Source organism: Bubalus kerabau, chromosome 18 (genome assembly GCF_029407905.1).
Source record: "Bubalus kerabau isolate K-KA32 ecotype Philippines breed swamp buffalo chromosome 18, PCC_UOA_SB_1v2, whole genome shotgun sequence".
NCBI lineage: Eukaryota > Metazoa > Chordata > Mammalia > Artiodactyla > Bovidae > Bubalus > Bubalus kerabau.
In genome coordinates, this window is record NC_073641.1 from 29156111 (window position 1) to 29183983 (window position 27873).

General features: G+C 37.7%; 1 long non-coding RNA gene across 1 annotated transcript in view; it reads right to left on the bottom strand.

The window, feature by feature from the left end:
• Positions 1-27873, bottom strand: part of LOC129633070 (uncharacterized) — a 138589-nt gene that overhangs the window by 103546 nt on the left and 7170 nt on the right. The window contains exon 2 of the long non-coding RNA XR_008704856.1: positions 10632-10745. This is a non-coding gene — a long non-coding RNA (uncharacterized LOC129633070). The remainder of the gene's footprint in view (positions 1-10631; positions 10746-27873) is intronic.

The window sequence follows — 27873 nt, forward strand, 5'->3', positions numbered from 1 at the left end:
TTTCTTAAAAGATATAAAATTAGACAAAGTTAGGTAACAATTCAAGGCTACTCTATGGAAAGCTTGTATAAGACAATTTAAGTGTATAAACTAGGACTTGAAAAAGCCTGTAGAAAATTTGCCTTGGAGTCTCAGTTCTTATAGTTGTCCTCTTCTTACCAAATCATGTGATTTTCAGGTTAGGAAGACAGAATAAGCATATCCAGAAACATCCAAAAATATAGAAATAATAAAATAGTTTTAAGAATAAACTCCAAACAGAGCCTGGAGAATCCCAGGGATGGCAGAGCCTGGTGGGCTGCCATCTATGGGGTCGCACAGATTCAGACATGACTGAAGTGACTTAGCAGCAGCAGCCAAACATATTATACAATAATGATACCAGTTAAGCAGTTTGCTGTATGAATCTATGGTTCAGAGGAAGAAATGAGAGCTAGAGATATAAATTTGAGAACCATCAACAAATAAATGCTACTTTATCTATGGAACAGGATTAGGTTTACAGAGAAAATAAAAATAGAGAGGATAACAGGAACCAGAATGGAGGCCTCGATCAAGCTCATGTCTTGAATATTTAATGCTTGACAGAGGAAGAGGAGAAGGAGGTAACAACAAAAAAAACTAAAAAGGAATAACCCCTGGAATTGGAGAAAAGAAAAAAGAATGAGGCATCAAAAAACAAACGTGAAAAGTGTTTCAGCAAAGAAGGTGCTTTGCTATGTCAGGCATTACTAAGCGGCTGAGGAAGATTATAGGGAAAGAGAGCTGACCATTGGGTTTATCAAGGAAGTCATTGGTGAAACTGACAAGATCAGTTTCAACTGGAGCCAGGGCCTGCAGAAAAGCAGCATAACTACTTGGCCAATGGTGAATACACAAGAAGACATGCATAATCAGTAATTCAAGTGAGACCAGTTGACATAAGTATGTAATATTTTTTATATATGAATATATAATTAATTTCCTATACAGATTTTTACCTGCTTGAGTGAAATTGCGTGCATCACTTTGCTGGGACTGCTGTAACAAAATACCACAGACCAGGTGATGAAACAACATGAATTTATTTCTCATGATTCTGAAGGAAGAAAAGTTTAAGATCAGGCTGTCCACAGGTTTGCTTTCTCCTGAGGCCTCTCTTCTTGGCTTGCAGAGATCTGCCTTCTTACTGTGTCCTTGCATGACCTTTTCTCTATGCATGGATGTTTCTGGTGCCTTTATTCTTATATTGGTATTACTGGAATACAACCCCATTTTTATGACCTTGTTTAACAGTAATTGCCTCCTTAAAGGCCCAATCTCCAAATACAGTCATATTGGTATGGCTTCAACATATGACTGTTAAAGGGGCACAATTTTAGTCCATAACAGCACATAATTGTTTAACTTGGTCGGTATTGGATATACCCCAGTAGTAGGGAAAAGAAAATAGATGAAAATAAAGCCTTTAATGACACTGACTACAAAATCTAAATTTAGGCATGGGCAAGAAAAGTTTTAGGGAGCATAAAAGAAGTAAGTTTGATGGATTGAAATTCTTAATGAAAATGAATTGTTATAAAGGTAGCATTGTTATGATAATAATAGGTAACATTTACAGAAAACTTTCCTGTGTGTTAAGTGGGTGGCAATAATACTATCAGGAAGAGTTATTATTCCCATTTGCAGATGAGGACACTGAGGTACAATGTAATTGACTAACTTGCAAGGGCCACATATTTAGAAAGTGATGAGTCAGAATTTAAAGAATGTCCATCTGCTTCCAGAGGCCACTCTCTTCACCATGGTGCTCTATTGAAGTGAAGGATGAGAAGGAAGTGATATCCACAGAGAAAAATGCCAAGCTTTGAGTATGGCAAACCCCAGGGCTGATTGTAAAAATTATAGGCTGAATTTGGAATGTAAAAGAAGTGCTCACTTTGACAGCACATATACTAAAATTGGAATGAGAAAAAAACAAAATTGAGGCGAACAAGTTGCTGAAGGGCTAGGGTAATGGATTGGGATGGATCATGTACATGAATGAGCAACCCGCAAAATGATGATAGAATGTTAGTGCTATAAGTCAATAAGCAAGACCATTCAGAAAAAGTGTGTGGAGGACATGGCAGATAATTTACCAAGAAGTTCATGGGACCATTAAACTAGAAAATGCCCTATCTCCATAGTCATCAACAGGTCCTGATTAAAAACTGTATTTTAAAGTTGATGATTTTTGTAACTCATAAGAAAGACTTTCCTAAACACTGCTTGTAGGAGGATGGCTTGGAATGCATACCTATTACCCCAGTGATTCCACTTCTAGGAACCCATCCTGAATAAAACATCAGTGATTTAGAAAGAGACTTATTTATATGGATAATCACAACAATGTCATTTATAATATAAAAAATTCTGAAAATAACCTAAACATCCCCAAACAGAAGAATGATTAAATAAAATACCACCTCATTTCAAAATCATAATTTTGAAGAATTTTCATATCACTGAAAAAGACACTTTAAAGAGTAGTGTCAAATTATATATATATGTATATATACATGTATACTTTTAGTACTGAATTTTAAAGGAAAATGAAATATGCCAAAATGATTATTAAGTCAGAGATGATAACTGATTTTCTTATATTTTTTATACTTCTCTGTGTTTTCAGAATTCTGTACAATGAGCATATATTACTGAACTAGCTAGAACATGTGTATGTTTTTAAATAATATTTAAAAATATTTACTCTAATACTAAAAGCATCATGAAAAACCACCAATTGATTTATTAATCCCTATTAAACAAAATGTGAGAATAATTAGACTTTAAGTCATAGAGATGAGGAATAGGAGTAGAAAAAAGATTGGTAGAAGAGAAAGCATAAAAAATGATAAATGCATAAGCAAGTATCTAATAGACGCAACACCCTCTTAATCACAGCACATTTTTAAAGAGTATGTTTGTAGACAGCAGAAATTATAAACGACATCACATTTAGGTCTGTGGGACATAAAAGATCAAACAAAACATTCAGAAGTCCCAATCGAGTAGTTCTATGTGTTGTCTGACAAATTGTGGTGTGTGCAGAGCTTTTACATCAATTATTCCAGAGATGACTAAGCCTTGTTACATTTTTCCCAGACTTTTTTTTGCCTAAGAAAAATGTGTGTGTGTGTGTGTGACCCAATCTTTCCAGCTCCTCTGGTCTTCCCAACTTCATAGACCTGCATAAGGAGGGATGGGAAATTGACTGTGATTCACCTTCTAGCATCCAGAATCAACAACACACCTTTCCCTTTTCTTTCCCATCTATTTTGTGTGTGGTGGTCTTGGAAGAGAGAGAAAACCTAGTTCTTCTGGTGTGCATATTCTTCTCAATCATCTTTTTTTTTCCTCCTCACAACAACAGAGATGTTGTGTGAACTTTGAGTAGATGTTTTTGTCCCTTGGGGTTGGAGGGCTGAGGTAAAGAAAAGTGGGTGGGAAAAATGCGTGAAAATTGTATGAAATCCCCTCTCACAATGAGGCAGAGCCTCAATAAAATTGTATAAATAATAATTGTTAGAGAAGAATAAACACATATAATTGGTTTCTTTTGTAAAGTCTTATTAAACGGAAGAGAACTTTTATTTATACACTAAACAGATTATCCACAGGAGATCTGGCTTTAATATTTGACAGTTTTTTTGAAACTTTCCTTTTTCTTTTTATTCTAGCTCACCTATATAAGGACTCAAGATAATGTAAAGACTCTAGATAAAAAATATCTAGATCACAAGGCTATTCCTTTCTGACCTGGCAGGCTGAGGTTCTCGCTGAAACCCAGACATAAACTGACTCCTTTGCCATCCCTATTGAAACTGTCCATGTTCTATCACAGAGAATGATCTATTTCCAGCTCAGATTTAAGTCTTACTCGTCATGACAGGCAACAGTTATGTTTGACATTTTACTTATTCTCTCACCACCAAAAAACCAGGAGATACATAATGTATACTCAATAAATGTTTCTTGAGATCATTTGCATAGTATTCCATTGTATTGAATTGAGTTGACACTTCATGGTTGGTCTTTTTTGAGTCTATGTTATTTTGCTGGAAGTGAATTGTCTGTTCATCAGGTATAATTGTCATAATATTAAAAAATCTACTAGACAAAATGCCCCCAAAATGTATACATATTTGTATTATCCATGTCACTATTCCCATCCTTTAATATATAATCAAATTTATCTTTAATTTTTTTTCAGGGATAGAGGAATTTCTATGAACTTAATTTTTAAAGGAAAATGAAAATGTACTTTCAAAAACTTTCATGTGTTAACACATACTAATTACTCTCTCTCTTTGAAGACTACATAAATAAGACTCCCCAGTAATAATTATATAGACTTCCTCTATTGGCCTGGTACAGACAAATAGGACAACAAGCAGTTTTTTAAATGAACAGGAAGTTTCTTGATAAAAGACTGATTTGGAAAGTTCAAATGAGAAGTTTTCATTGGGTTCACATCTTGTCTGGAATGGCAGAGCTCCGTGAAGGGCTCTAGTAAGCTAAGACCTACTATGAAGAGGTCATCTTGCCCCTATTCTACATGGCACAATTAACCTCAAATCAAAGCAGGCAGGTCCCTGACTTTGCTCTTCCTGTGCCTGAAAGAGAAATGTGTTTCAAGGTTGAGCCAGCATGGTTTCCCATTCATTTTATCTCAGGAAACATGTCAAAATTTCAGTGCAAAACACAGCTTAGTATTAGTACCAATTAAAATTGGAGATATAATTTCCTATCAAAATGGCATGCTAAAGGAATGCTTTGCTAAGTAATTAATAAATTATATTTATTTTATGCCAACTACTTTTTCTCCTTGTAATAGTTGCATGTTATGTACAAACAGATATGTGTTAATGTAAAAAAATTTTAAACAATAAATATCATACAATTTAAGTTACTGCTATCACAGAAGAACTGTACAAAAAAGATCTTCACGACCCAGATAATCACAATAGTGTGATCACTGACCTAGAGCCAGACATCCTGGAATGTGAAGTCTAGTGGGCCTTAGAAAGCATCACTACAAACAAAGCTAGTGGAGGTGATGGAATTCCAGTTGAACTATTCCAAATCCTGAAAGATGAAGCTGTGAAAGTACTGCACTCAATATGCCAGCAAATTTGGAAAACTCAGCAGTGGCCACAGGACTGGAAAAGGTCAGTTTTCATTGCAATCCCAAAGAAAGGCAATTCCAAAGAATGCTCAAACTACCACACAATTGCACTCATCTCACACGCTAGTAAAGTAATGCTCAAAATTCTCCAAGCCAGGCTTCAGCAATAGGTGAACCATGAACTTCCTGATGTTCAAGCTGGATTTAGAAAAGGCAGAGGAACCAGAGATCAAATTGCCAACATCTGCTGGATCATGGAAAAAGCAAGAGAGTTCCAAAAAAGCATCTATTTCTGCTTTATTGACTATGCCAAAGCCTTTGACTGTGTGGATCACAATAAACTGTGGAAAATTCTGAAAGAGATGGGCATACCAGACCACCTGATCTGCCTCTTGAGAAATTTGTATGCAGGTCAGGAAGCAACAGTTAAAACTGGACATGGAACAACAGACTGGTTCCAAATAGGAAAAGGAGTTCGTCAAGGCTGTATATTGTCACCCTGTTTATTTAACTTACATGCAGAGTACATCATAAGAAACGCTGGGCTGGAAGAAACAGAAGCTGGAATCAAGATTGCTGGGAGAAATATCAATAACCTCAGATATGCAGATGACACCACCCTTATGGCAGAAAGTGAAGAGGAACTCAAAAGCCTCTTGATGAAAGTGAAAGTGGAGAGTGAAAAAGTTGGCTTAAAGCTCAACATTCAGAAAACGAAGATCATGGCATCTGGTCCCATCACTTCATGGGAAATAGCTGGGGAAACAGTGGAAACAGTGTCAGACTTTATTTTTCTGGGCTCAAAAATCATTTTTTTTTCTGTTTTATCTTTTTTAATTTAGCATAGTGTTTTCTTTATTTTAAAAAAAATTTCATTTTATATTGGAGTATAGTCAATTAACAATGTTGTATTAGGTTCAGGTGTATCCATATACAGTTATACATGTGATGGTGACTGCAGCCATGAAATTAAAAGACGCTTACTCCTTGGAAGGAAAGTTATGACCAACCTAGATAGCATATTCAAAAGCAGAGACATTACTTTGCCAACAAAGGTCCATCTAGTCAAGGCTATGGTTTTTCCTGTGGTCATGTATGGATGTGAGAGTTGGACTGTGAAGAAGGCTGAGCGCCAAAGAATTGATGCTTTTGAACTGTGGTATTGGAGAAGACTCTTGAGAGTCCCTTGGACTGCAAGGAGATCCAACCAGTCCATTCTGAAGGAGATCGGTGCTGGGATTTCTTTGGAAGGAATGATGCTAAAGCTGAAACTCCAGTACTTTGGCCACCTCATGCGAAGAGTTGACTCATTGGAAAAGACTCTGATGCTGGGAGAGATTGGGGGCAGGAGGAGAAGGGGATGACAGAGGATGAGATGGCTGGATGGCATCACTGACTCGATGGACGTGAGTCTGAGTGAACTCCGGGAGTTGGTGATGGACAGGGAGGCCTGGCGTGCTGCGATTCATGGGGTCGGAAGGAGTCGGACATGACTGAGCGACTAATCTGATCTGATCTGATCACTTTTATCAGCATATAAACTATCATTATAACTATTATGGCAAGTGAATAATGTTATCGAAACAATGCACTGCATCTCTGCCTATGTAGCCGTTTTGTTTCTGGGTTTCGGCCACCTGGGACTCTCCTAGGTAAACAGGGCAGCTCTTAGACCTTACATGCCACAGCCTTCTGAGCTTTGGTCCCTGTTGAGGGCCTCACTGGAACAAAATGTAAGGTTTCCTCACATGGGGCTCACTGACCTTTGCTCCATTTTTTTTTTTTTTGTCCCCATTTTAGAGGCTAATTTTCTGATCCAAAAGTGGGTAGAGTGGCCTTATTCATGATGTTCTCCAAGACTGTTAACTTTAAAATTTTAGACTCAAAAGGCAAGAAGAGACTTCCTTTCTTCCACTTCTTTTATTTAAAAGAATAAATATTCTTTTAGCAAAGAATATGCAATGCCTGCTTGTTGCTTGAAAGGAGCTGGAAGAAAATCAAGAGGAGAAAAGAGAGCCCTGAGGAAAACAATCCAAATTTGTATTTCAATAATAGTATCCTGTCACTGCTGTAATAAAAACGCCAAAATGCCATAAAATTGAGAGACTTTTGTGTATTCTTCTGGGGTTAAATGAATCTTCAGGGTAATAAGGGATTGTGTGATATTCTCAGAAATGGATACTCTAAGCCTGCTAAGTCACTTCAGTCATGTCCCTCTGAGATCCTATAGACTATAGCCTACCAGGCTCCTCTGTCCATGGGATTCTTCAGGCAAGAGTATTGGACTGGGTTGACATGCTCTTCTCGAGGGGATCTTCCTGACCCAGGAATCAAACCTGTGTCTCTTATGTCTCCTACTTTGGCACGTGGGTTCTTTACCACTAAAGCCACTTTGGAAGCCCACCCTAATCCATGCAAATTTTTAATTTAAAGGAAGTCTTGATCTTTGTGTTTGTTACTGGGTCTAATCTGGAGGCACTAATCCATTTCAGGGGGATTCTTAGAGGGTTTAGATTCAATTCAGATTCTCTAGAGTTTCTCCAAGATATTATTAATAATAGCCCCTATCAACATAGAAGCCAACTGGACATTGCAGTATAACTAGAACCCTTGGCATATCTGTGGGAATCTCATGGGAAAGACCGTGACCCAGCAGAAAAGTGAAAGTCGCTCATTCATGTCTGACTCTTTGTGACCCCACAAACTATACAGTCCATGGAATTGTCCAGGCCAGGATACTGGAGTGGGTAACCATTCCCTTCTCCAGGGGATCTTCCCAACCCAGGGACTGAACCCAGATCTCCCACATTGCAGGTGAATTCTTTACCAGCTGAGCCACAAGGGAAGCCCAAGAATACTGGAGTGGGTAGCGTATCCCTTCTCCAGGGGATCTTCCCAACCCAGGAATTGAACCAGAGTCTTGTGCATTGCAGGCAGATTCTTTACCAGTTGAGCTATCAGGGAAGCAACCCAGCAGAAGTGTCCTGTTAAGACTGAAACTGCGAATGGCTAATTCACCTCCTTCCCTAAACCTCAGACCTGCCCTTCATGTAAGGATGTCCTCAGTATCTTCAGCTGCCATGCAACATACTACATTCTCAAGAGATGCTTATTGGATTGTTTTGGAGATAAAATTAATTTTTCATGTCTTCTCTAAATCAAATCTTTATCCTCTGCATAGCTGTACATTAGTTTCTAGAGGTCTTTCCACAGTAATTTAGCTTTGAAACCTTTGTGCTTCAGATTTCAGTGACACAATCGACCAGTATGAGTTTGCTGGTTCAGATGCTAGGATGTTTTCTGATTCCTGTAGAAGAGCTAAGTGATTCCCTGAACATAGAATTGCTCTATTATTCCAACTCCCTTTACTTATTCTGAGAGCCACTCAAATAGAGACGTTAAAGGAAAGCCCCAAATCTCAAACACAAGAGTGACAAGAACTTCCATTTTCTTGACATTCTCCTGGGGGATTAGTGGCTGTTATTAGGTTGGATTTGACAGCATTGATTGATTGTCAATTTGACTTAAGAGCACAATGCCCCCCTCTTTTCATTTTATTCTTGCCAAGGACCCTTTATGATTTGACTAATTTTTTTATGCAGCCTTTATGTCACCCACCCCCACGTATCCCTCCCTCCTACTTACAGATTTGGAAAGGGGATAGTTTAATAATATGCCAGTTTGAGTGGAAGTCTATTTTTATTTTCTTTTTCCTAGACTTTGCTGTTGGATAGCCTTTAAAAACTTCTTTTCTGTTTCTCTATCAAACAAGTCAAATGAAGCTCCTGACATAAATTATTCTTTGCAATCTCTTTGCTTCATCACAGTCCCTACTGACATTCTGATCCTTAGTCCATATTTGATTTGAGTCCTATAGCTTTCCAATTAGGTGAAAGTTGCCTAAAACCCAGGTGAATCTCCAGAAGCCATTGAATCCAATCCAGGGCAGGCAGAAAAGCTCAATTCTAGATATATAGTATCTTTTCAATTCTTTAAAATTTCAGGAAGATCTTCCAGTGTCCTTCAAAGGTATACGGTGTCTACACAGAGTACAATGCTCTTCCTTATCTTTTACTGAGTTGGCCAAAAAATTTGTTTGGGTTTTTCCATTACATCTTATCTGAAAAAAGTTTGTGACCAATTCAATATTTGAAAAATATTGAAAGCTTTAGAGGAAAAGAAAGTGTATGATAAATACTATACACCCTTCAGCCAGATTCACCTTTTATTAACATAGTGCCATATTCTCTCTCATGTTCTTTCTTTCCCATGATGTATAAATTTCCTCTCATCTATCTATCTATAATCTACTATCTGTTTATTCTGGTGAGCAATTTGAAAAATCATTGCAAACACCATAAAATTTTACCTCAGGAAGATACCTATAAAACACTGTAGACATGTAAGTTGTTTCTCCAATGCCTGACAAACTTATTAAAAAAGCAAATAAGAAACCGCATATCAGTAGGTTTATATAGCAAAAAAAAAAAGTCTTTTCATTTAGTGACTCACTTGGATGTGTGTGTGTGGAGGGGTGTGTGTGTGTAGAGCAATAGTCTTTCTCTATTGATTTGGGAGCATATGGAAATAACACTTGCGTGGGATACATACATGCATATAAAAAGAGTTATCTGACATGTGAATAAAGCATACATGAAAGTTAAAAAAGCATAGACGTACAAGAAATGCATTCTTGAGTTTTAAAATGCATCCCTTGCCAATTGGTTCTGAACCCAAGAGAATAGAGCCAGAGTTGAGCTGGCACTTTGCCATGACATGAAGAAAACTAGGGCTCTGATGAATTTTGACATGGCGGCACTTGCAGTCTCCCGAGGGACTGCCATACACTGCTTTTCTTTCCTGAGGTAATAGGCACAAAACCTGCATTGTCATATTCTCTGTCTCCATCTTCCATGCTGGAGAAATGGAGTAAAGCACATCGCAGCCCAGAAGGGAGTAGATAGCAAAAGTGGGTCTGCTAAGAGATCATTGTGGAGGGTAAACAGAATCTGGCCATCTGAAAGACTGTCTTAGCCCTTTGTCAGTGAAAGAATTTCTTTGCTTTCTGAGAATCTGCTGGTGGCACTGTTCTTTTTTCCAATAGCTAATGTGTAACCAGAATTGTTTAACCCCCATGGCAGGCTAAGTCTCTCGAGCTTTCAGGATCTGGAGCAATCACCCTAAGAATAACTGAGCAACCAGTGAAACGGAAAAAGAAAAGAAAGCAAAGCACATGTAGGGCAGATCTGCACCAGGAACATGTCTCAGAGAGGTCAAGTGTGTGTCTGACCTGATGAAGCTGACAAGCTCCATCTCAATGACAGCCTGAGCTTTCTCTAAACCAGTGGCACTTCCTAGTCACCTCCTCAGGGAAATCCCCTAGCTCACAAGGTAAACTTGGGAAAAGATGGCTAGGAATGTATTTGGTGGAAATAGAGAAAGATGCAGGAGGAGTCTATCATACAAGACACCATTTTCTTACAGATGCATCAAAGGAGTGCCTTGGTCTTCAGTCTGCATTCTGGGGTGTTTAGTTGTTATTCTCTTTCTTCCTCTTGCTCTCCTCCAATCCTTGTGTTGCTCAGTTGAAGGTAAGCTAAAAGGAAAGCCCAAATATAAATCTCATATAGTATTAGAATCTCAAAAGCAAAAGCACACACACATGGACAATGTGTTCTTTTGCTGTAGCTCAGTTAAGCCACCTAGCACAGAACTTCATAAATGGTAAATATTCATTTTCTCAGTTCATTCAAAACATGGTATTGTCATCATCATCCACAACAAATGTTATTATTAATATATATAGTTCCTACCTTAGGTGGACTTAAAATGTATTTTGATACACATTTATATAGGCACAAATGTAGATATATATATATGAAAAAAGACAGCATAGTACATTTTAACAACTAGACTATTTGTCTGTTGTGCTCTTACCTATATTGTAAAATGTAATTTCCAAAAGGGTGGGTATAATGTCTTATTTACATTTATTCTTTATGCAGTGTCAATTATATTAGGCCTTTAATAAAGATTTGTTCTTTTAAAGAATGAAATCCAGTTCAGGTGTTGAATGAATAGTATCAAACAAAATACTCTATTGGAATTCAAAAATGGAAGACAATTTTTGAATGTAAACATTCAAAGACTTCACAAAGAAATCACAGGCATTATAAGAAAAAAAGAGAAACCCCCAAAATTTTGTTATACAGGCTTTCTTATGGGCAAAGTTCTGATCAGATGGGAGTCGATGATTTGGAAGTTTCAAAAGACTGATCTTTGATAGCACATGAACTGTTTTGTTTTGTTTTTTATGTAGCCTATGAGGCATTCTTAAGAGAGAGAGAAAAAGAAATATTAGAATAACATTTTAGGAATTTAAATTGAGTGTCACTGGGCCTCCCTGGTGGCTCAGATGGTAAAGAGTCTGCCTGCAATGTGGAAAGACCCGGGTTCTATCCCTGGGTTGGGAAGGTCCCTTGGAGAAGGAAATGGCAACAGCAACCCACTCCAGTGCTCTTGCCTGGAAAATCCCATGGATGGAGAAGCCTGGCAGGCTACAGTTCATGAGGTCACAAACAGGTGGACAGGACTGTGCAACTAACAACTTTCAACTTTCACTTTTTCATACAGCACAAATTAAGTAGAGGGTATAACTGAGGCACGAGCTTACGGATTAAGACTAGAAAAAAAATAAAGTGCTGTGGAAAGCAAAGGAAGGAACTAGAAGAAGATTATAGCAGCAGATAATTTAAGGACATTAAGGAGCAAGAGAGAAAAAGGAGTCAAAAATAACTTAGAGTCAGAAGACTGAAGTATAGTAATGACATTAAGCCCTACAGGAAAATATAGTTAGGACAAGACGGCCCCAGGCTAAAGAATATAAATTTGAGTTGCCTTTGTTGAACTGTTCAGTGAAAACTAAAGGATTTAGGGCTTTTTGACTTGGCAGTCAAGGCTGGAAGGTCTTAGAATCATAAATACAGGGTAGGTGATCCAAGCATCTCACACTGAATCCCTTTATCATTAACTGCTCTCTCTCTCCTCTCCATGGTGCTGTACCTGTCATGGTCTCTGTGAGTAGCCTGTTGGCTTATAGACTGTACAAATGAGGTAACAGTTTCTTCCATACATCTTCTGTTTGTTCTGAAACATGCAGCTGAGTCTTTAAATGGACGTTCACAGCTTCTCCTGCAGGCCTTTCATTATTTTAATAAGCCAAACAAATGTCTCTACCCTTATGAATACCTAGGTGTGTCCCTGGGAATCTTCATTTATTCAAATTTAAACTTCACAGTGTTGGCAAGTCTCGTTTTCCAGTTGGTGTTGTGAATGTCTTGAAATGTTATGCTTTATGTTATGAAAATGAAGGAAGTTCCCCCTGCTTCCCTGATATACCACTATTCCTTTACTGTTATTTGGTTGTTTTAAGAGAGGAAAGTGAATCAGAATGCTTGATGAATTGTTTAAGCAAAAGAGTTACTTCATTTTAAGCTACCTAGAGGATATTAAATGTTAGCATAAAACTGATGTGTGAGAGAAATTTCTAGACTTTACTTCGTAGGTTTCTGTATTAAGAAACTGGTCGTGCTGGAGAGTTGAAAAAGAGGATCCAAAGCCCTTTTATACACCGAACTGTACAGAACAGTCTGAGTATTCCTTGTTGATATCTAAAATAACAGATGTGTAACAGAAAAATGTTGCATTTCACTGGGACTTCTGCCATGTAGAAAACATTGGAAAACTATCACAGCTATTTTTATGGTAGAAGGATTTCTCTTTTTATTATTATTTTTTTTTTATTCTTTTATTTTATTATTTTTTTTTATTATTTTTTTTTAGGATTTTTTATCCTATAGCTGGTCATATATAATTTTTGAGAAGGAGGACATATCTATTGACACATTTTAAAGAAATACTCTCTCTGTTTGAATATGCAAATGTTCATAGCATCATATCTGGGTTATTAAAGTGTCTCATTTCAGTATCTATTACTGAAAGGCTTTAAACTATTTTGGGTGAATTATAAATCCTTTCCAGTATATTTTGAGCGGTTGAATAAAATTTATAATAATGAATATGTTCTTTGAAAATCTGAAACTATTATCCTTTACTTAGATCAAGTTGAAAATTAAGAATCCAAAAGCAGAAAATTTTCTGGTAAAACTTGGTAAATAAGAAAATGAGAGAATCACCTGTTAGAATAAAACACAACTGGAACTTTAATTAAATCCTTTTTCATAGAGTGAGGTTATTTTCACTGAGGACTTGCCTTTTCCAATATTTCATTTTACTTCCATGGTTTCTTTTCATGTTTAATGGAGAAACACTATAGCTTATATTTTTATTTGGCAAAAACTATTTATTCTTTAATAAGGACAGGTAGTGGTTTCTTTGTGGAGCTAATTGGCTTTCTTGCTGTGTGTACAGACTCTTAGAGCTAAAGTAATGAGTTTTAGATAAAATGGAAGTTTCTTAACTTTATATAAGTTTCTTTCAAAAGATACTGGTATTTCATCTGTAAATGAGACCCAGTAAAGAAATTTACTTTTTAAAATACTGTAGAACAAGCATTTATTTCTAAGTCTGTTGTTTAAAACTCAAGTACACTTCTTGTAAGATATATAAGTGGTTCATAGGTGCTGTCCAGCACATGAGTGGACTCCCTATGAACTAACAAATATTTTAATATTCTTCATCTTAGTTTTGGACCCTGGAAAAAAGACCCATGTTCCAAGTACAGTGAGTGAAATGAATAGAAATGTTAACTTCTGCATGATCGTGCAAAGTGAGTTTTGGAGTGTGTAAAGGCAGAAGGGAAGTGGCAGTTGGGTTTACCAAGGAGGATGAGTTATAAAGAATAATGGATTTTATACAGAGCTGGAAGATAAATCATCTGGAAGTTGCTTTGGACAAGAGAAAGATGTTTATACAATATATTGAGACCAAGAATATCTTTTTCAACAACCTTAGAAATCAGGCTTAAATTAAAAATGTGTAATAAATGTAATAAATTCTCAAAAGAAATTGCTACTAGTGAGAATGTTTAACTCAAATGCTTTGAGAACAACATCTGCCCACCCCAAAAGAAAAGTAAATAAAATTTTACAAATATATAATTGAGACTAAACAACTATCCATTTGAATGAATTTATTAGAAGAGTATTTTGCTTACTTTCAACTTCACCAAAATATGTTGTTTAATTGCAACATTAATAAAGATAACTGTATAGGTATCCTAGGTAATTAGTCAAGGAAGACTTACTCAAATACATAAGTCCTAGTGTATTTACCACAAATTTACTATATTATGCATGTTGACCTTATTCTTTTTAGGAACATTGTACAATTTTAGTTCTAATTAAGATTTTTTTCAGATTGCTGTAAAATAATTTGGTATTTCCTGTTCACACTACAATTAAATGGAGAAGGAAAAGAGCCTCAAGAACTTTGAGGTGTCATAGTGTGCGTTAGTCGTTCAGTAGTGTCTGACTCTTTGTGACCCCCTGGACTGTAGCCCACCAGGCTCCTCTATCCATGGGATTTTCCAGGCAAGAATACTGGAGTGGGTTGCCATCCCTTATCCAGCAGATCTTCCCAACCCAGGGAATAATCTACATTGCAGGCAGACTCTTCACCGTCTGAGTCACTAGGAAAGCCCTAGCCCTTACACAAAATGCATGACATATATGTAAAGAAATCATGATGGATAGTGCCTAAAATTGATATATGACTAATATTGTTTTAATTTTTGTGTGCTATCAGGTATCATCCATAAAATCAAGGTATGATCAATTTCATAACTTTATATATAAAAAAAATTTTAAAGAATATAAATATTTATTTATATTCACTGACACTTTCATTAACTTTTGAAGCTGTTCCAGCCAAAATTAGAGAATTTTACTTTAGCTTGCAAAACATGCTTGGATCCCATTATTATATACATTTTCTTATTTATAAACCCCAATTGTGTTGTTGGGAGTAACAGTCTACACATTACTTGATCTTCATAGTTCCATATTCAAAGCTTTAAAAAGAGAATGCTTTTCATTGTAAACAATCAGCACATCAAATATCATTTATGGGGGTCCTACAAGCTCAGAGACTCTTACCTCTACTGTGGTTCTAGTATATAAAAGACAATATATAGCCTGTAGCTTTACAGTTGCCAGTAAGTCTCTCTACCTCTTATTCCAAGCCCTGACTGCACAGGAGGAAGTATCCAAGTATTCTCAAGTATTACACTTATCTCCCACTAAGAAAACACTATATTCTACTACTTAGATGAGAGTAGTTTATCATGAAATAAAGTGAGGTTTCTCTATAAATAAAATGATAGTACAGTACAGAGAACAGAAGCAAATCAAGACACTAGTTCTTGCTGTTTCTCCAGAAAAGGACTACATCCACATTCACTTCAAAATAGTACTTATTATCATTATTTTGGGTCAAAAACATTACCTTCTTCATGGACTTCTAAAATTCACTTTTCTTCAGTGCACTGGTGGTAGGAAAAATGTCACAGCCCCCCAACAATACACATGCTACCTAATCCTCAGAACATGTTATTATAATGAGATGTGATTCTGTCTATCACTTAGCACATTTGACTTACAATAGAGGAATTCTCTGTGTGAACCTGACCAAATCATGTGGGTCATTTAAAGCTGAAGAGAGAGGCAGCAAGGAAAGGAAGAAAGATTTGAATCATGAGAAAGACTCAAGATACTGTTGCTGGCTTTGAAGATGGAGAGATGGAAAGGAATATGGGCAGCCTCCCGGGGAAAAGAATGGCCTCTCCTGGTATTTGGAATGCAACCAAGGACTTTGACAGGAAATGATCTGTTCCAGAGGTGTTGAGACAATTACCTATCCATGTGATATAAAAATAAAATTAGATCCCTAGTTCTTGCCATGCAGCTGAATGAATTGCAGAAATATTGAAGCCTTAAATAACAAAGTTTTAAAATCTTAGATGGAAAAATATGACATTTATTTTTTAATAGGATGGATTTCTCAAAAGAAAAAAATGATTTTTAAAAGTTTAGTGTCATAAAAGATACCACAAACAAGGGTTAAAACCAAGGGTCTTAAAATACATTTGACACATTTTCCAAAAGACTTAAATAACTCCTACAAGTAGAAATGTAAAAATACAGAAAACCCAATAAATAGGAACATGGTCAAAGTGGGGGGAAAATGAATAAAGAGAAGATTTAATGGCAAAAAAAAAAAAAAAACAGGAAAAGATAATTGACCTCACCAGCAATCACAAAAATGCAAACTAAAATAACCTGCAGATTTGCAAAAATTAAAAGCTGAACATAATAAAAATAATGAGTATACATTATGCATGTGTTATGGAGGGAGAAGGGTAGAATTTGAGTTCTCATTCAGTGATGATGCAGTTAAAAGTTGGTACAGACATTTTAAAATGAATTTTACAATATCTAGAAAGGTTCAATTACCGGACTCCAACACTTTGACTTTTGTTTTCCCCAGTTGACCTGTAGAACAGACCACAAAGTGACATCTACTAATGCTGTTTTATGCAGAATTTTTACATAAAGAAAAAACTGAAAACTATCTAAATATTTGTTTAGAGGCTAAAGAATAAATAAAATATAGTATGCCAAGTTCAGAAGTATTGTTAGAATGACTTCATTTGATTTCTATGATTAAATGTGAAAATATTTTAAAACAATAAAAGACAGTGTTATATCAATATCTAGTCACAAAATATTCCCTATGCTATTTATGAGTACTTTCATATAAAACTTTGACTTTGAATTAATAACAAATTCAAGATCATGGCTGCCTCTTGGGATGGAAGGAATGTTTAAGTCTCAAAAAGATAAAAATAATTTAATTACAATGTGATGCTTTAGTTATTTATTGTACAAAAAGAAAGACTTAAAGCAAATATGAAAGATCTCTTATTTTGGGTATTTGGTAAATGGCTATTTTAAAGAGAATGGGCTTCCCAGGTGTCCCAGTGGTAAAGAATCCGCCTCCCAATACAGGAGTTGCAAGAGATGCAGGTTCGAGGCTTGAGTAGGGAGATGCCCTGGAGAAGGAAATGGCAGACCACTCCAGTATTTTTGCTGGGAAAATTCCATGGATGGAGGATTACCTCAGACCTTTGAGAGTTAATTCCCAATTCATAAAGCCTGGGATGATCAGGTAATATATGATGATTATAAAATAGCTCCAGTTTCCAATCAAGTGTTCAGAACCTGACTAAATATGGGGGCAGGAAGGAAGTATGGGCCCCTTGACAAGAACACTTGGTACATACAGGAGCCTTCCTATAGTCCAAGACAAAACTCTGGAAAACTATCATGATTTTCCATAAGAAAAGGAATATATCATTGGGACATTCATCTCTTGCCAATATTCTCTGAAGCAGCAAACACATCAGCCGCCTTCATGTAATTGGCAGGGACTCAGCTATACTGCTGTAATTAGCTCAGGTTGAGAGAACACAATGGAGAGGATGCAGGAAGGTTTTTTATTCTTCTCTAATCAGGATGTAGCCAAGGCCCCCTGTACTGGGAGAATCACTGTCTGTCAAGAAACAAACCTTATGTCCTTGGGCAAAGCCAAGCTCTTTTATCTTTTCTTTCCCTGACACTGGAATGTTGTCTTTGTCCCAGTTCTTATTGCAATAATTATGAATGAAATTCAGTACAAAATGGTTGTGGAATTTCTGATTTATTAGATTCTAAAAGAATCCAATACTCTGTCATAATAGTGAATAGGGAAGAAATTAATTCTTTGCTGAATAGAATTGCTATTTAGCTGCTTTGTTTCTCTTTAAAGTATCACCCAAATTGGAGTAATTATCATTGGAAGTCAGGAACCTAAAGTGGCCCAAATTATTTTTCTTGTTCAATTCAGTAATTGTACTTGCATTAATAAGAGTATTTGTCTATAGAGCTCCAGACATTTCAGTTTGTTAGGAATTGTTTAAGCCAAATCAAACATTATTAATGCATGCACCAAAACAAAGGGGTAAAAGAGGTTTCAAACAAGAGAATTAGAGAAAGAAAAAAAAAAAAGGAAAAAAAAAAGGCTTTTATAGATTGTATCTTTGGATGAAATGTTACAGGCAGAATGACTTTAATATTTTTGTTTTTAACCCTATCTTGGCTTTCATCTTCACTTTGAAAAATAATCTACATAAATTTTTCACAAGTCCTTAATGTTAGATGACTTCAGATGCAATTTCTTTCAAATCCCAAAAGCAGACTATTTCCTTATATTAGCTAATGCATGTGAGTGTGACCCATAATCATGTTTGGTAGCCTCTTGGCTCATCTGCATAATGAAAAAAAAAGTAATGTAATACCTTGAATTCTGAATTGTGTCCTTCCTCTTGTGCTGGGAAATTCTTTGTATCACCCTTTTATTATTTAACTGATCATACAAATTTCAAGGTGTATGTTTACAAACATTTTGTTGTGTTTCTCATGCTATTAGCATTCTGGAGCTTTTTCTTTCCAGGTTTCTATGGCAACAAGGGTACAGCACAGTCATTAAAAAGAAGTTCTGTTTAATCGATCTACTAATGTATTGCTTAATAGTAACTGTTAAGCAGTCTTTTGTTTCCAGGTCATATTTAGGGTTCACCTATTTGCATAAAAACATTTCATTAGCTGAAACCAATTATTAATAGTAATTTTCTTTCTTTAGTTTTAAATAACTAAACCCTCATTGAGGTTTTCTGAATAGCAAATATTTGTAGCTTTCAGAATACACTTGCTGTATGAGTTTGGCTTGCTTTGTTTCTGTGAGCAGCAAGCAAATTACAGAGCTTGCAAATTTTGATCCAAGAAGACAAAAAGAAGGTGTATCCCTTTTACAATTGAAAGTTATATATTCAGGATGCTGACTCTAGGCCACATCACCTATTTGATCACAATGATAGTTATTTGTTACTTCTCATGTTAAAATTTTCAAGGCATGAATACAAAATTTATATCAGAGCCTTTTATAGTACTCAAGGGGAACTCTGACATAGATATATTTAAAGATCTATGAACAGATTTTAGAATTAATGTTTATAAGTATAAAGATTTTTAAGTAAAAGAGAAGTGTTGTTTAGGTTGAGAAATAAACAAATTATCTTAATGCAATCCAAAGCATTTATTATTGATACTTATCTGTGAGTAAAGAGAGGTTAAAGTGTGTCTATACATTGTTTGGGGAAGGCGATGGCACCCCACTCCAGTACTCTTGCCTGGAAATCCCATGGACGGAGGAGCCTGGTGGGCTGCAGTCCATGGGGTCGCTAAGAGTCAGGCATGACTGAACGACTTCAGTTTTACTTTTCACTTTAATGCATTGGAGAAGGAAATGGCAACCTACTCCAGTGTTCTTGCCTGGAGAATCCCAGGGACAGAGGAGCCTAGTGGGCTGCCCTCTATGGGGTTGCTCAGAGTTGAAACAACTGAAGCGACTTAGCAGCAGCAGCAGCATATAGAGTTTGTGTACCAGAGTTTGTAAATTATATGCATTTTTGAACATTAGAGAGTGATCTGGATATATAGCCATATGTAGATATATATTCGGAGAAGGCAATGGCAACCCACTCCAGTGCTCTTGCCTGGAGAATCCCATGAATGGAGGAGCCTAGTAGGCTATAATCCATGTGGTCACTAAGAGTCAGACAGGACTGAGCGACTTCACTTTCACTTTACACTTACATGCATTGGAGAAGCAAATAGCAACCCACTCCAGTATTCTTGCCTGGAGAATCCCAGGGACAGAGGAGCCTGTTGGGCGTCCATATGGGGTCGCACAGAGTCGGACACGACTGACGTGACTTAGAAGCAGCAGCAGCAGCAGATACATATTATATGCCTACACCAAATGCTAATTCTAAAAACATTGATGAATAGACTCATTCTCAATTATATATATTAGTTGTAATACTGAAGTATCTGGTTCAAAAACTGAACTAGAAAACATAACTGGATGCCAAATATATACCTCATTACAAAATAGCTTTCTCAATATTGTCAGTTCAGTTTATTTATATGTACTTTACAGTTTCAAAAATTAACCAGTCTCTTGAATTACTCATATTCAAGGGATTATCTTAAAATCAGGTCATGTGGCTATCAGTTCAGTTCAGTCGCTCAATCGAGTCTGACTCTTTGCTACCACACACAGCACGCCAGGCCTCCCTGTCCATCACCATCTCCCGGAGTTCACCCAGACTCACGTCCATCGAGTCAGTGATGCCATCCAGCCATCTCATCCTCTGTCATCCCCTTCTCCTCCTGCCCCCAATCCATCCCAGCATCAGAGTCTTTTCCAATGAGTCAACTCTTCTAATGAGGTGGCCAAAGTACTGGAGTTTCAGCTTTAGCAACATTCCTTCCAAAGAAATCCCAGGGCTGATCTCCTTCAGAATGGACTGGTTGGATCTCCTTGCAGGCCAAGGGACTCTCAAGAGTCTTCTCCAACACCACAGTTCAAAAGCATCAATTCTTCGGTGCTCAGCCTTCTTCACAGTCCAACTCTCATATCCATACATGACCACAGGAAAAACCATAGCCTTGACTAGACGGACCTTTGTTGGCAAAGTAATGTCTCTGCTTTTGAATATGCTATCTAGGTTGGTCATAACTTTCCTTCCAAGGAGTAAGCATCTTTTCATTTCATGGCTGTAATCACCGTCTGCAGTGATTTTGGAGCCCAAAAAAATAAAGTCTGAACTGTTTCCACCGTTTCCCCATCTATTTCTCATGAAGTGATGGGACCGGATGCCATGATCTTCGTTTTCTGAATGTTGAGCTTTAAGCCAACTTTTTCACTCTCCACTTTCACTTTCATCAAGAGGCTTTTGAGTTCCTCTTCACTTTCTGCCATAAGGGTGGTGTCATCTGCATATCTGAGGTTATTGATATTTCTCCCAGCAATCTTGATTCCAGCTTCTGTTTCTTCCAGCCCAGCGTTTCTTATGATGTACTCTGCATGTAAGTTAAATAAACAGGGTGACAATATACAGCCTTGACGAACTCCTTTTCCTGTTTGGAACCAGTCTGTTGTTCCATGTCCAGGTCTAACTGTTGCTTCCTGACCTGCATACAAATTTCTCAAGAGGCAGATCAGGTGGTCTGGTATGCCCATCTCTTTCAGAATTTTCCACAGTTTATTGTGATCCACACAGTCAAAGGCTTTGGCATAGTCAATAAAGCGAAATAGATGTTTTTCTGGAACTCTCTTGCTTTTTCCATGATCCAGCGGATGTTGGCAATTTGATCTCTGGCTCCTCTGCCTTTTCTAAAACCAGCTTGAACATCAGGAAGTTCATGGTTCAAGTATTGCTGAAGCCTGGCTTGGAGAATTTTGAGCATTACTTTACTAGCATGTGAGATGAGTGCAATTGTGTGGTAGTTTGAGCATTCTTTGGCATTGCCTTTCTTTGGGATTGGAATGAAAACTGACCTTTTCCAGTCCTGTGGCCACTGCTGAGTTTTCCAAATGTGCTGGCATATTGAGTGCAGCACTTTCACAGCATCATCTTTCAGGATTTGGAATAGCTCAACTGGAATTCCATCACCTCCACTAGCTTTGTTCATAGTGATGCTTTCTCAGGCCCACTTGACTTCACATTCCAGGATGTCTGGCTCTAGGTCAGTGATCACACCATCGTGATTATCTGGGTCGTGAAGATCTTTTTTGTACAGTTCTTCTGTGTATTCTTACCACCTCTTCTTAATATCTTCTCCTTCTGTTAGGTCCATACCATTTCTGTCCTTTATTGAGCCCATCTTTGCATGAAATGTTCCCTTGGTATCTCTAATTTTCTTGAAGAGACCTCTAGTCTTTCCCATTCTGTTGTTTTCCTCTATTTCTTTGCATTGATCGCTGAGGAAGGCTTTCTTATCTCTTCTTGCTATTCTTCGGAACTCTGAATTCAGATGTTTATATCTTTCCTTTTCTCCTTTGCTTTTCGCTTCTCTTCTTTTCACAGCTATTTGTAAGGCCTCCCCAGACAGCCATTTTGCTTTTTTGCATTTCTTTTCCATGGGGATGGTCTTGATCCCTGTCTCCTGTACAGTGTCATGAACCTCATTCCATAGTTCATCAGGCACTCTGTCTATCAGATCTAGGCCCTTATATCTATTTCCCACTTCCACTGTATAATCATAAGGGATTTGATTTAGGTCATACCTGAATGGTCTACTGGTTTTCCCTACTTTCTTCAATTTAAGTCTGAATAAGGAGTTCATGATCTGAGCCACAGTCAGCTCCAGGTCTTGTTTTTGCTGACTCTATAGAGCGTCTCCATCTTTGGCTGCAAAGAATATAATCAATCTGATTTCGGTGTTGACCATCTGGTGATGTCCATGTATAGAGTCTTCTCTTGTGTTGTTGGAAGAGGGTGTTTATTATGACCAGTGCATTTTCTTGGCAAAACTCTGTTAGTCTTTGCCCTGCTTCATTCCATTTTCCAAGGCCAAATTTGCCTGTTACTCCAGGTGTTTCTTGACTTCCTACTTTTGCATTCCAGTCCCCTATAATGAAAAGGACATCTTTTTTGGGTGTTAGTTTTAAAAGGTCTTGTAGGTCTTCATAGAACCATTCAACTTCAGCTTCTTCAGCATTACTGGTTGGGGCATAGACTTGGATTACTGTGATATTGAATGGTTTGCTTTGGAAACGAGCAGAGATCATTCTGTTGTTTTTGAGATTGCATCCAAGTACTGCATTTCAGACTTTTTTGTTGACCATGATGGCTACTCCATTTCTTTTAAGGGATTCCTGCCCACAGTAGTAGATATAATGGTCATCTGAGTTAAATTCACCCATTCCAGTCCATTTTAGTTCGCTGATTCCTAGAATGTCAACATTCACTCTTGCCATCTCATGTTTGACCACTTCCAATTTGCCTTGATTCATGGACCTTTCATTCCAGGTTCTTATGAATGTGGCTATAAATACACTATTAATATAGTTAATTAAATGCAGTCACATCATCTTTCCAAATCTCAGAAAATATAGACATACACATCCTTCTTTCTCTATTTTTCTCTCTCCCTGAATCCTTGACCTCTGCATGTCTTTACAGATACATTAATAATGTCGGGGGAGTGTGTCATTTCCTCGGTTCTGTCTCTCTGTAGTAAAGATTTGAAATGGTAGACCAGTGTTACAGCTCAGAGTTTTATTCGACAAAGGAAAGTACACCCTCGAGGTGCGAAGGCAGGCAGATTGAGGCAGGAGAAGCCTCAATCTTTCTTGGCTTCCTCTTTTTTTCTGTCTCCTCCCCAAGGCCTGGCCTGTGCAAATTGGGCTAGCCAAGAAGGGGGTGTGTTTGTTTTACCAGAAGTTCTCACTTTGGTCTGCAGATTTTCTTTTGTTCCATTTTCTTCTGCTTTTCCCTTCCTTTGTCTTTTAGCCACCACTATTTTGGATTCCTTTTTTTCCTATTCTAACTTCCTAACAATGACATTAACATTGCTACTACTGCTGCTAAGTCACTTCAGTCATGTCCAACTCTGTACAACCCCATAGACGGCAACCCACCAGGCTCCCCCATCTCTAGGATTCTCCAGGTAAGAACACTGGAGTGGGTTGCCATTTCCTTCTCCAATGCATGAAAGTGAAAAGTGAAAGTGAAGTCGCTCAGTCGTGTCCGACTCTGAGCGACCCCATGGACTGCAGCCTTCCAGGCTCCTCCATCCATGGGATTTTCCAGGCAAGAGTACTGGAGTGGGGTGCCATCGCCTTCTCCAGACATTAACATTATGCCATGATTAAAAAACTAGACAGTACAGCAATGCTGCTTGAGAATATATTTCATGATTCTGTTTGATGTCATTCAGTTAAGAACTGATATCCTCTGAACCCTTGTAAATTAAAAGGATATTCTCTATGGATGCCCTCAGATATCTGATAGATGTTTCTATTTTATAGACTGAAGCACTAGTTTCAACTCATACTCAACTCTACTCATCTTGCTCTCTTACTCAATCTTGTTAAGCAATAATCATATATCACACACATTTAAAAACTAGATTCAAATAAAAATATTTCTGAAATGCATGAAAGTTACATTTCCAATTTTTTAGTATGTGAGGCCAGCAAATAAATTGGTAAAGAATGCAAGAGTCTTTCACTCTGCTTGATTAAAAAATATGTTTAAACACAGCCATTAAAGTATATAACTGTAAATGACAAAAATCTCAGTTACTGAATATATTAGATAAATATAAAATATAGATTTTCTGTAAAGACATTCCTTGGGGAACATTTCTATGACTGGAAAGAATTTTAGCTTAAAATGACACCATGGGTGTAACTTAATAGAGGGAGGAAGAACCGTGTATCAGTATTATTTGGTATTTTCTTATTTATGGCAGATTAATAATACTCTTGTAAAAATCACAGAAAGCAAAGAAGAACTAAAGAGCCTCTTGATGAAAGTGAAAGAGGAGACTGAAAAAGTTGGCTTAAAACTCAACATTCAGAAAACTAAGATCATGGCATCTGGTCCCATCACTTCATGGCAAATAGATGGGGAAACAGTAGAAACAGTGACAGACTTTATTTTGGGGGACTCCAAAATCACTTCTGATGGTGACTGCAGCCATGAAATTAAAAGATACTTACTCCTTGGAAGAAAAGTTATGACCAAGCTAGACAGCATATTAAAAAGCTGAGACATTACTTTGCCAACCAAGGTCCGTCTAGTCAAGGCTGTTGTTTTTCCAATAGTCATGTATGGATGTGAGAATTGGACTGTAAAGAAAGCTGAGCACCAAAGAATTGATCCTTTTGAACTGTGGTGTTGGAGAAGACTCTTGAGAGTCCCTTGGACTGCAAGGAGATCCAATGAGTCCATCCTAAAGGAAATCAGTCCTGAGTATTCATTGGAAGGACTGATGCTGAAGCTGAAACCCCAATACTTTGGCCACCTGATGCAAAGAACAGACTCATCTGAAAAGACCCTGATGCTGGGAAAGATTGAAGACAGGAGGAGAAGGGGATGACAGAGGACTAGATGGTTGGATGACATCACCAACTCAATGGACTGAATTTGCATAAACACCGGGAGTTGGCAATGGACAGAGAGGCCTGGTTGCTGCAGTCCATGGGGTCACAAAGAGACACGAGTGAGTGAATGAACTGAACTAACTGAACATGTCCTTTGAAGGGTGACTGAAGCCTCTGCTCCATATTGTGTTGCTCTCACTCTGGGACGTGATTTGATAGCCTAGAATAACTGTTGGTCACAACGCTAGCATTTATTTGGTTTTACAAATAAAAGCAATATGCTGGATCTTAAAGCGTCTGTCTTTAAACAATATATATCACTCCTATTCTTATTATCAAATCATACAGCCACATTGAGTTCAAGTGAGTTAAGTGCCCCAGCTAATATGTACATGTTGCTGTTGTTTAGTTTCTAAGTCATGTCCAACTCTTTTGCAATCCCATCAACTGTAGCCTGACAGGCTCCTCTGTCCATGGGATATCCTAGGCAAGAATACTGGAGTGGATTGCCATTTCCTTTTTCAGGGGATCTTCCTGGCACAGGGATTGAACCATGTCTCCCGCATTGGTAGGCAGATGCTTTACCACTGAGCCACCAGAGAAGCCCAGTAAGTGCACAGTGATGACCTTTTAGACACAACACCAAAGATATGGTTCATGAAAGGAAGATTGATAAGTTTAACTTCATTTAAATTAGAATCTTCTGCTCTGCAAAAGACATTGTCAAGTAAATGAAAAGACACGCTGTGGACTCTGAGCAAGTATTTATGAAAGAAACATTTGATAAAGGATTAAGGGGACGACGGAGGATGAGATGCCTGGATGGCATCACCGACTTGATGGACATGAGTTTGAGTGAACTCTGGGAGTTGGTAATGGACAGGGAGGCCTCGAGTGCTGTGATTCATGGGGTTGCAAAGAGTCGGACACGACTCAGTGACTGAACTGAACTGAACTGTTTTTAAAAATAGAGAACTTTCAAAATTTAATCATAAGAAAAATGTACAGCCTGATTTAAAAGCAAGCAAAAGGCCTGAACAGACATCTCACTAAAGAAGATAAACAGCAAAGAAGCATGTGAAAAGATGCTCAGTATCCTATGTCATTCAGTTCAGTTCAGTCACTCAGTTGTGTCTGACTCTTTATGATCCCATGGACTGCAGCACACCAGGTCTGCCTGTCCATCACCAACTCCTGGAGTTTACTCAAACTAATGTCCATTGAGTCAGTGATGCCATCCAACCATCTCATCCTCTGTCGTGTCCCCTTCTACTCCCACCTTCAATCTTTCCTAGCATGGAGGTCTTTTCAAATGACTCAGTTCTTCCCATCAGATGGGCAAAGTATTGGGATTTCAGCTTCAGCATCAATTCTTCCAATGAATACTCAGGACTGATTTCCTTTAGGATGAACTTGTTGGATCTCCTTGCAGTCCAAGGGACTTTCAAGAGTCTTCTTCAACACCACAGTTCAAAATCATCACTTCTTCAGTACTCAGTTTTCTTTACAGTCCAACTCTTACATCCATACATGACTCCTGGAAAAATCATAGCTTTAACTAGATGGACCTTTATTGGGAATGTAATGTCTCTGCTTTTAAATATGCTGTCTTGGTCATAACTTTTCTTCCAAGGAGCAAACGTCTTTTAATTACATGGCTGCAGTCAACATCAGAAGTGATTTTGGAGCCCTAAAAAATAAAGTCTGTCACTGTTTCCATTGCTTCCCCATCTATTTGCCATGAAGTGATGGGACAAGATGCCATGATCTTAGTTTTCTGAATGTTGAGTTTTAAGCCAACATTTTCACTCTTTTCTTTCACTTTCATCAAGAGGCTCATTAGCTCTTTTTCGCTTTCTGCCGTAAGGCTGGTATCATCTACATATCTGAGCTTACTGATATTTCTCCTGGCAATCTTGATTCCAGCTTGTGCTTCGTCCAGCCCAGCATTTCTCATGATGCATATAAGTTAAATAAGCAGGGTGACAATATATAGCCTTGACTTACTGCTTTCCCAATTTGGAACCAGTCTGTTGTTCCATATCCAGTTCTAACTGTTGCTTCCTGACCTGTTATGCAGATTTTTAAAGAGGCAGGTCAAGTGGTCTGGTATTCCCATCTCTTGAAGAATTTTCCATATTTTGATCCACACTGTCAAAGACTTTGACATAGTCAATAAAGCAGAAGTAGATGTTTCTTTGGCCCTCTCTTGCTCTTTCGATGATCCAACAGATGTTTACAACTTGATCTCTGCTTCCTCTGCCTTTTCTAATGCCAGCTTGAATATCCAGAAGTTCTCAGCTCATGTGCTATTGAAGCCTGGCTTGGAGAACTTTTAGCATTACTTTGCTAGCATGTGAGATGAGTGCAATTGTGCAGTAACTTGAGCATTGTTTGGCATTGCCTTTCTTTGAGATTGGAATGACAACTGACCTTTTCCAGTCCTGGGGTCACTGCTGAGTTTTCCAAATTTGCTGGCGTATTGAGTGCAGCACTTTCACAGCATCATCTTTTAGAATTTGAAATAGCTCAACTGAAATTCCATCACCTCCACTAGCTTTGTTCACAATGATACTTCCTAAGGCCCCTGGGCTTTGCATTCCAGGGTTTCTGGCTCTAGGTGAGTGAACACACCATTGTGATTATCTGGGTTGTGATCTTTTTTGAACAGTTCTTCTGTGTATTCTTGCCACATCTTCTTAGTATCT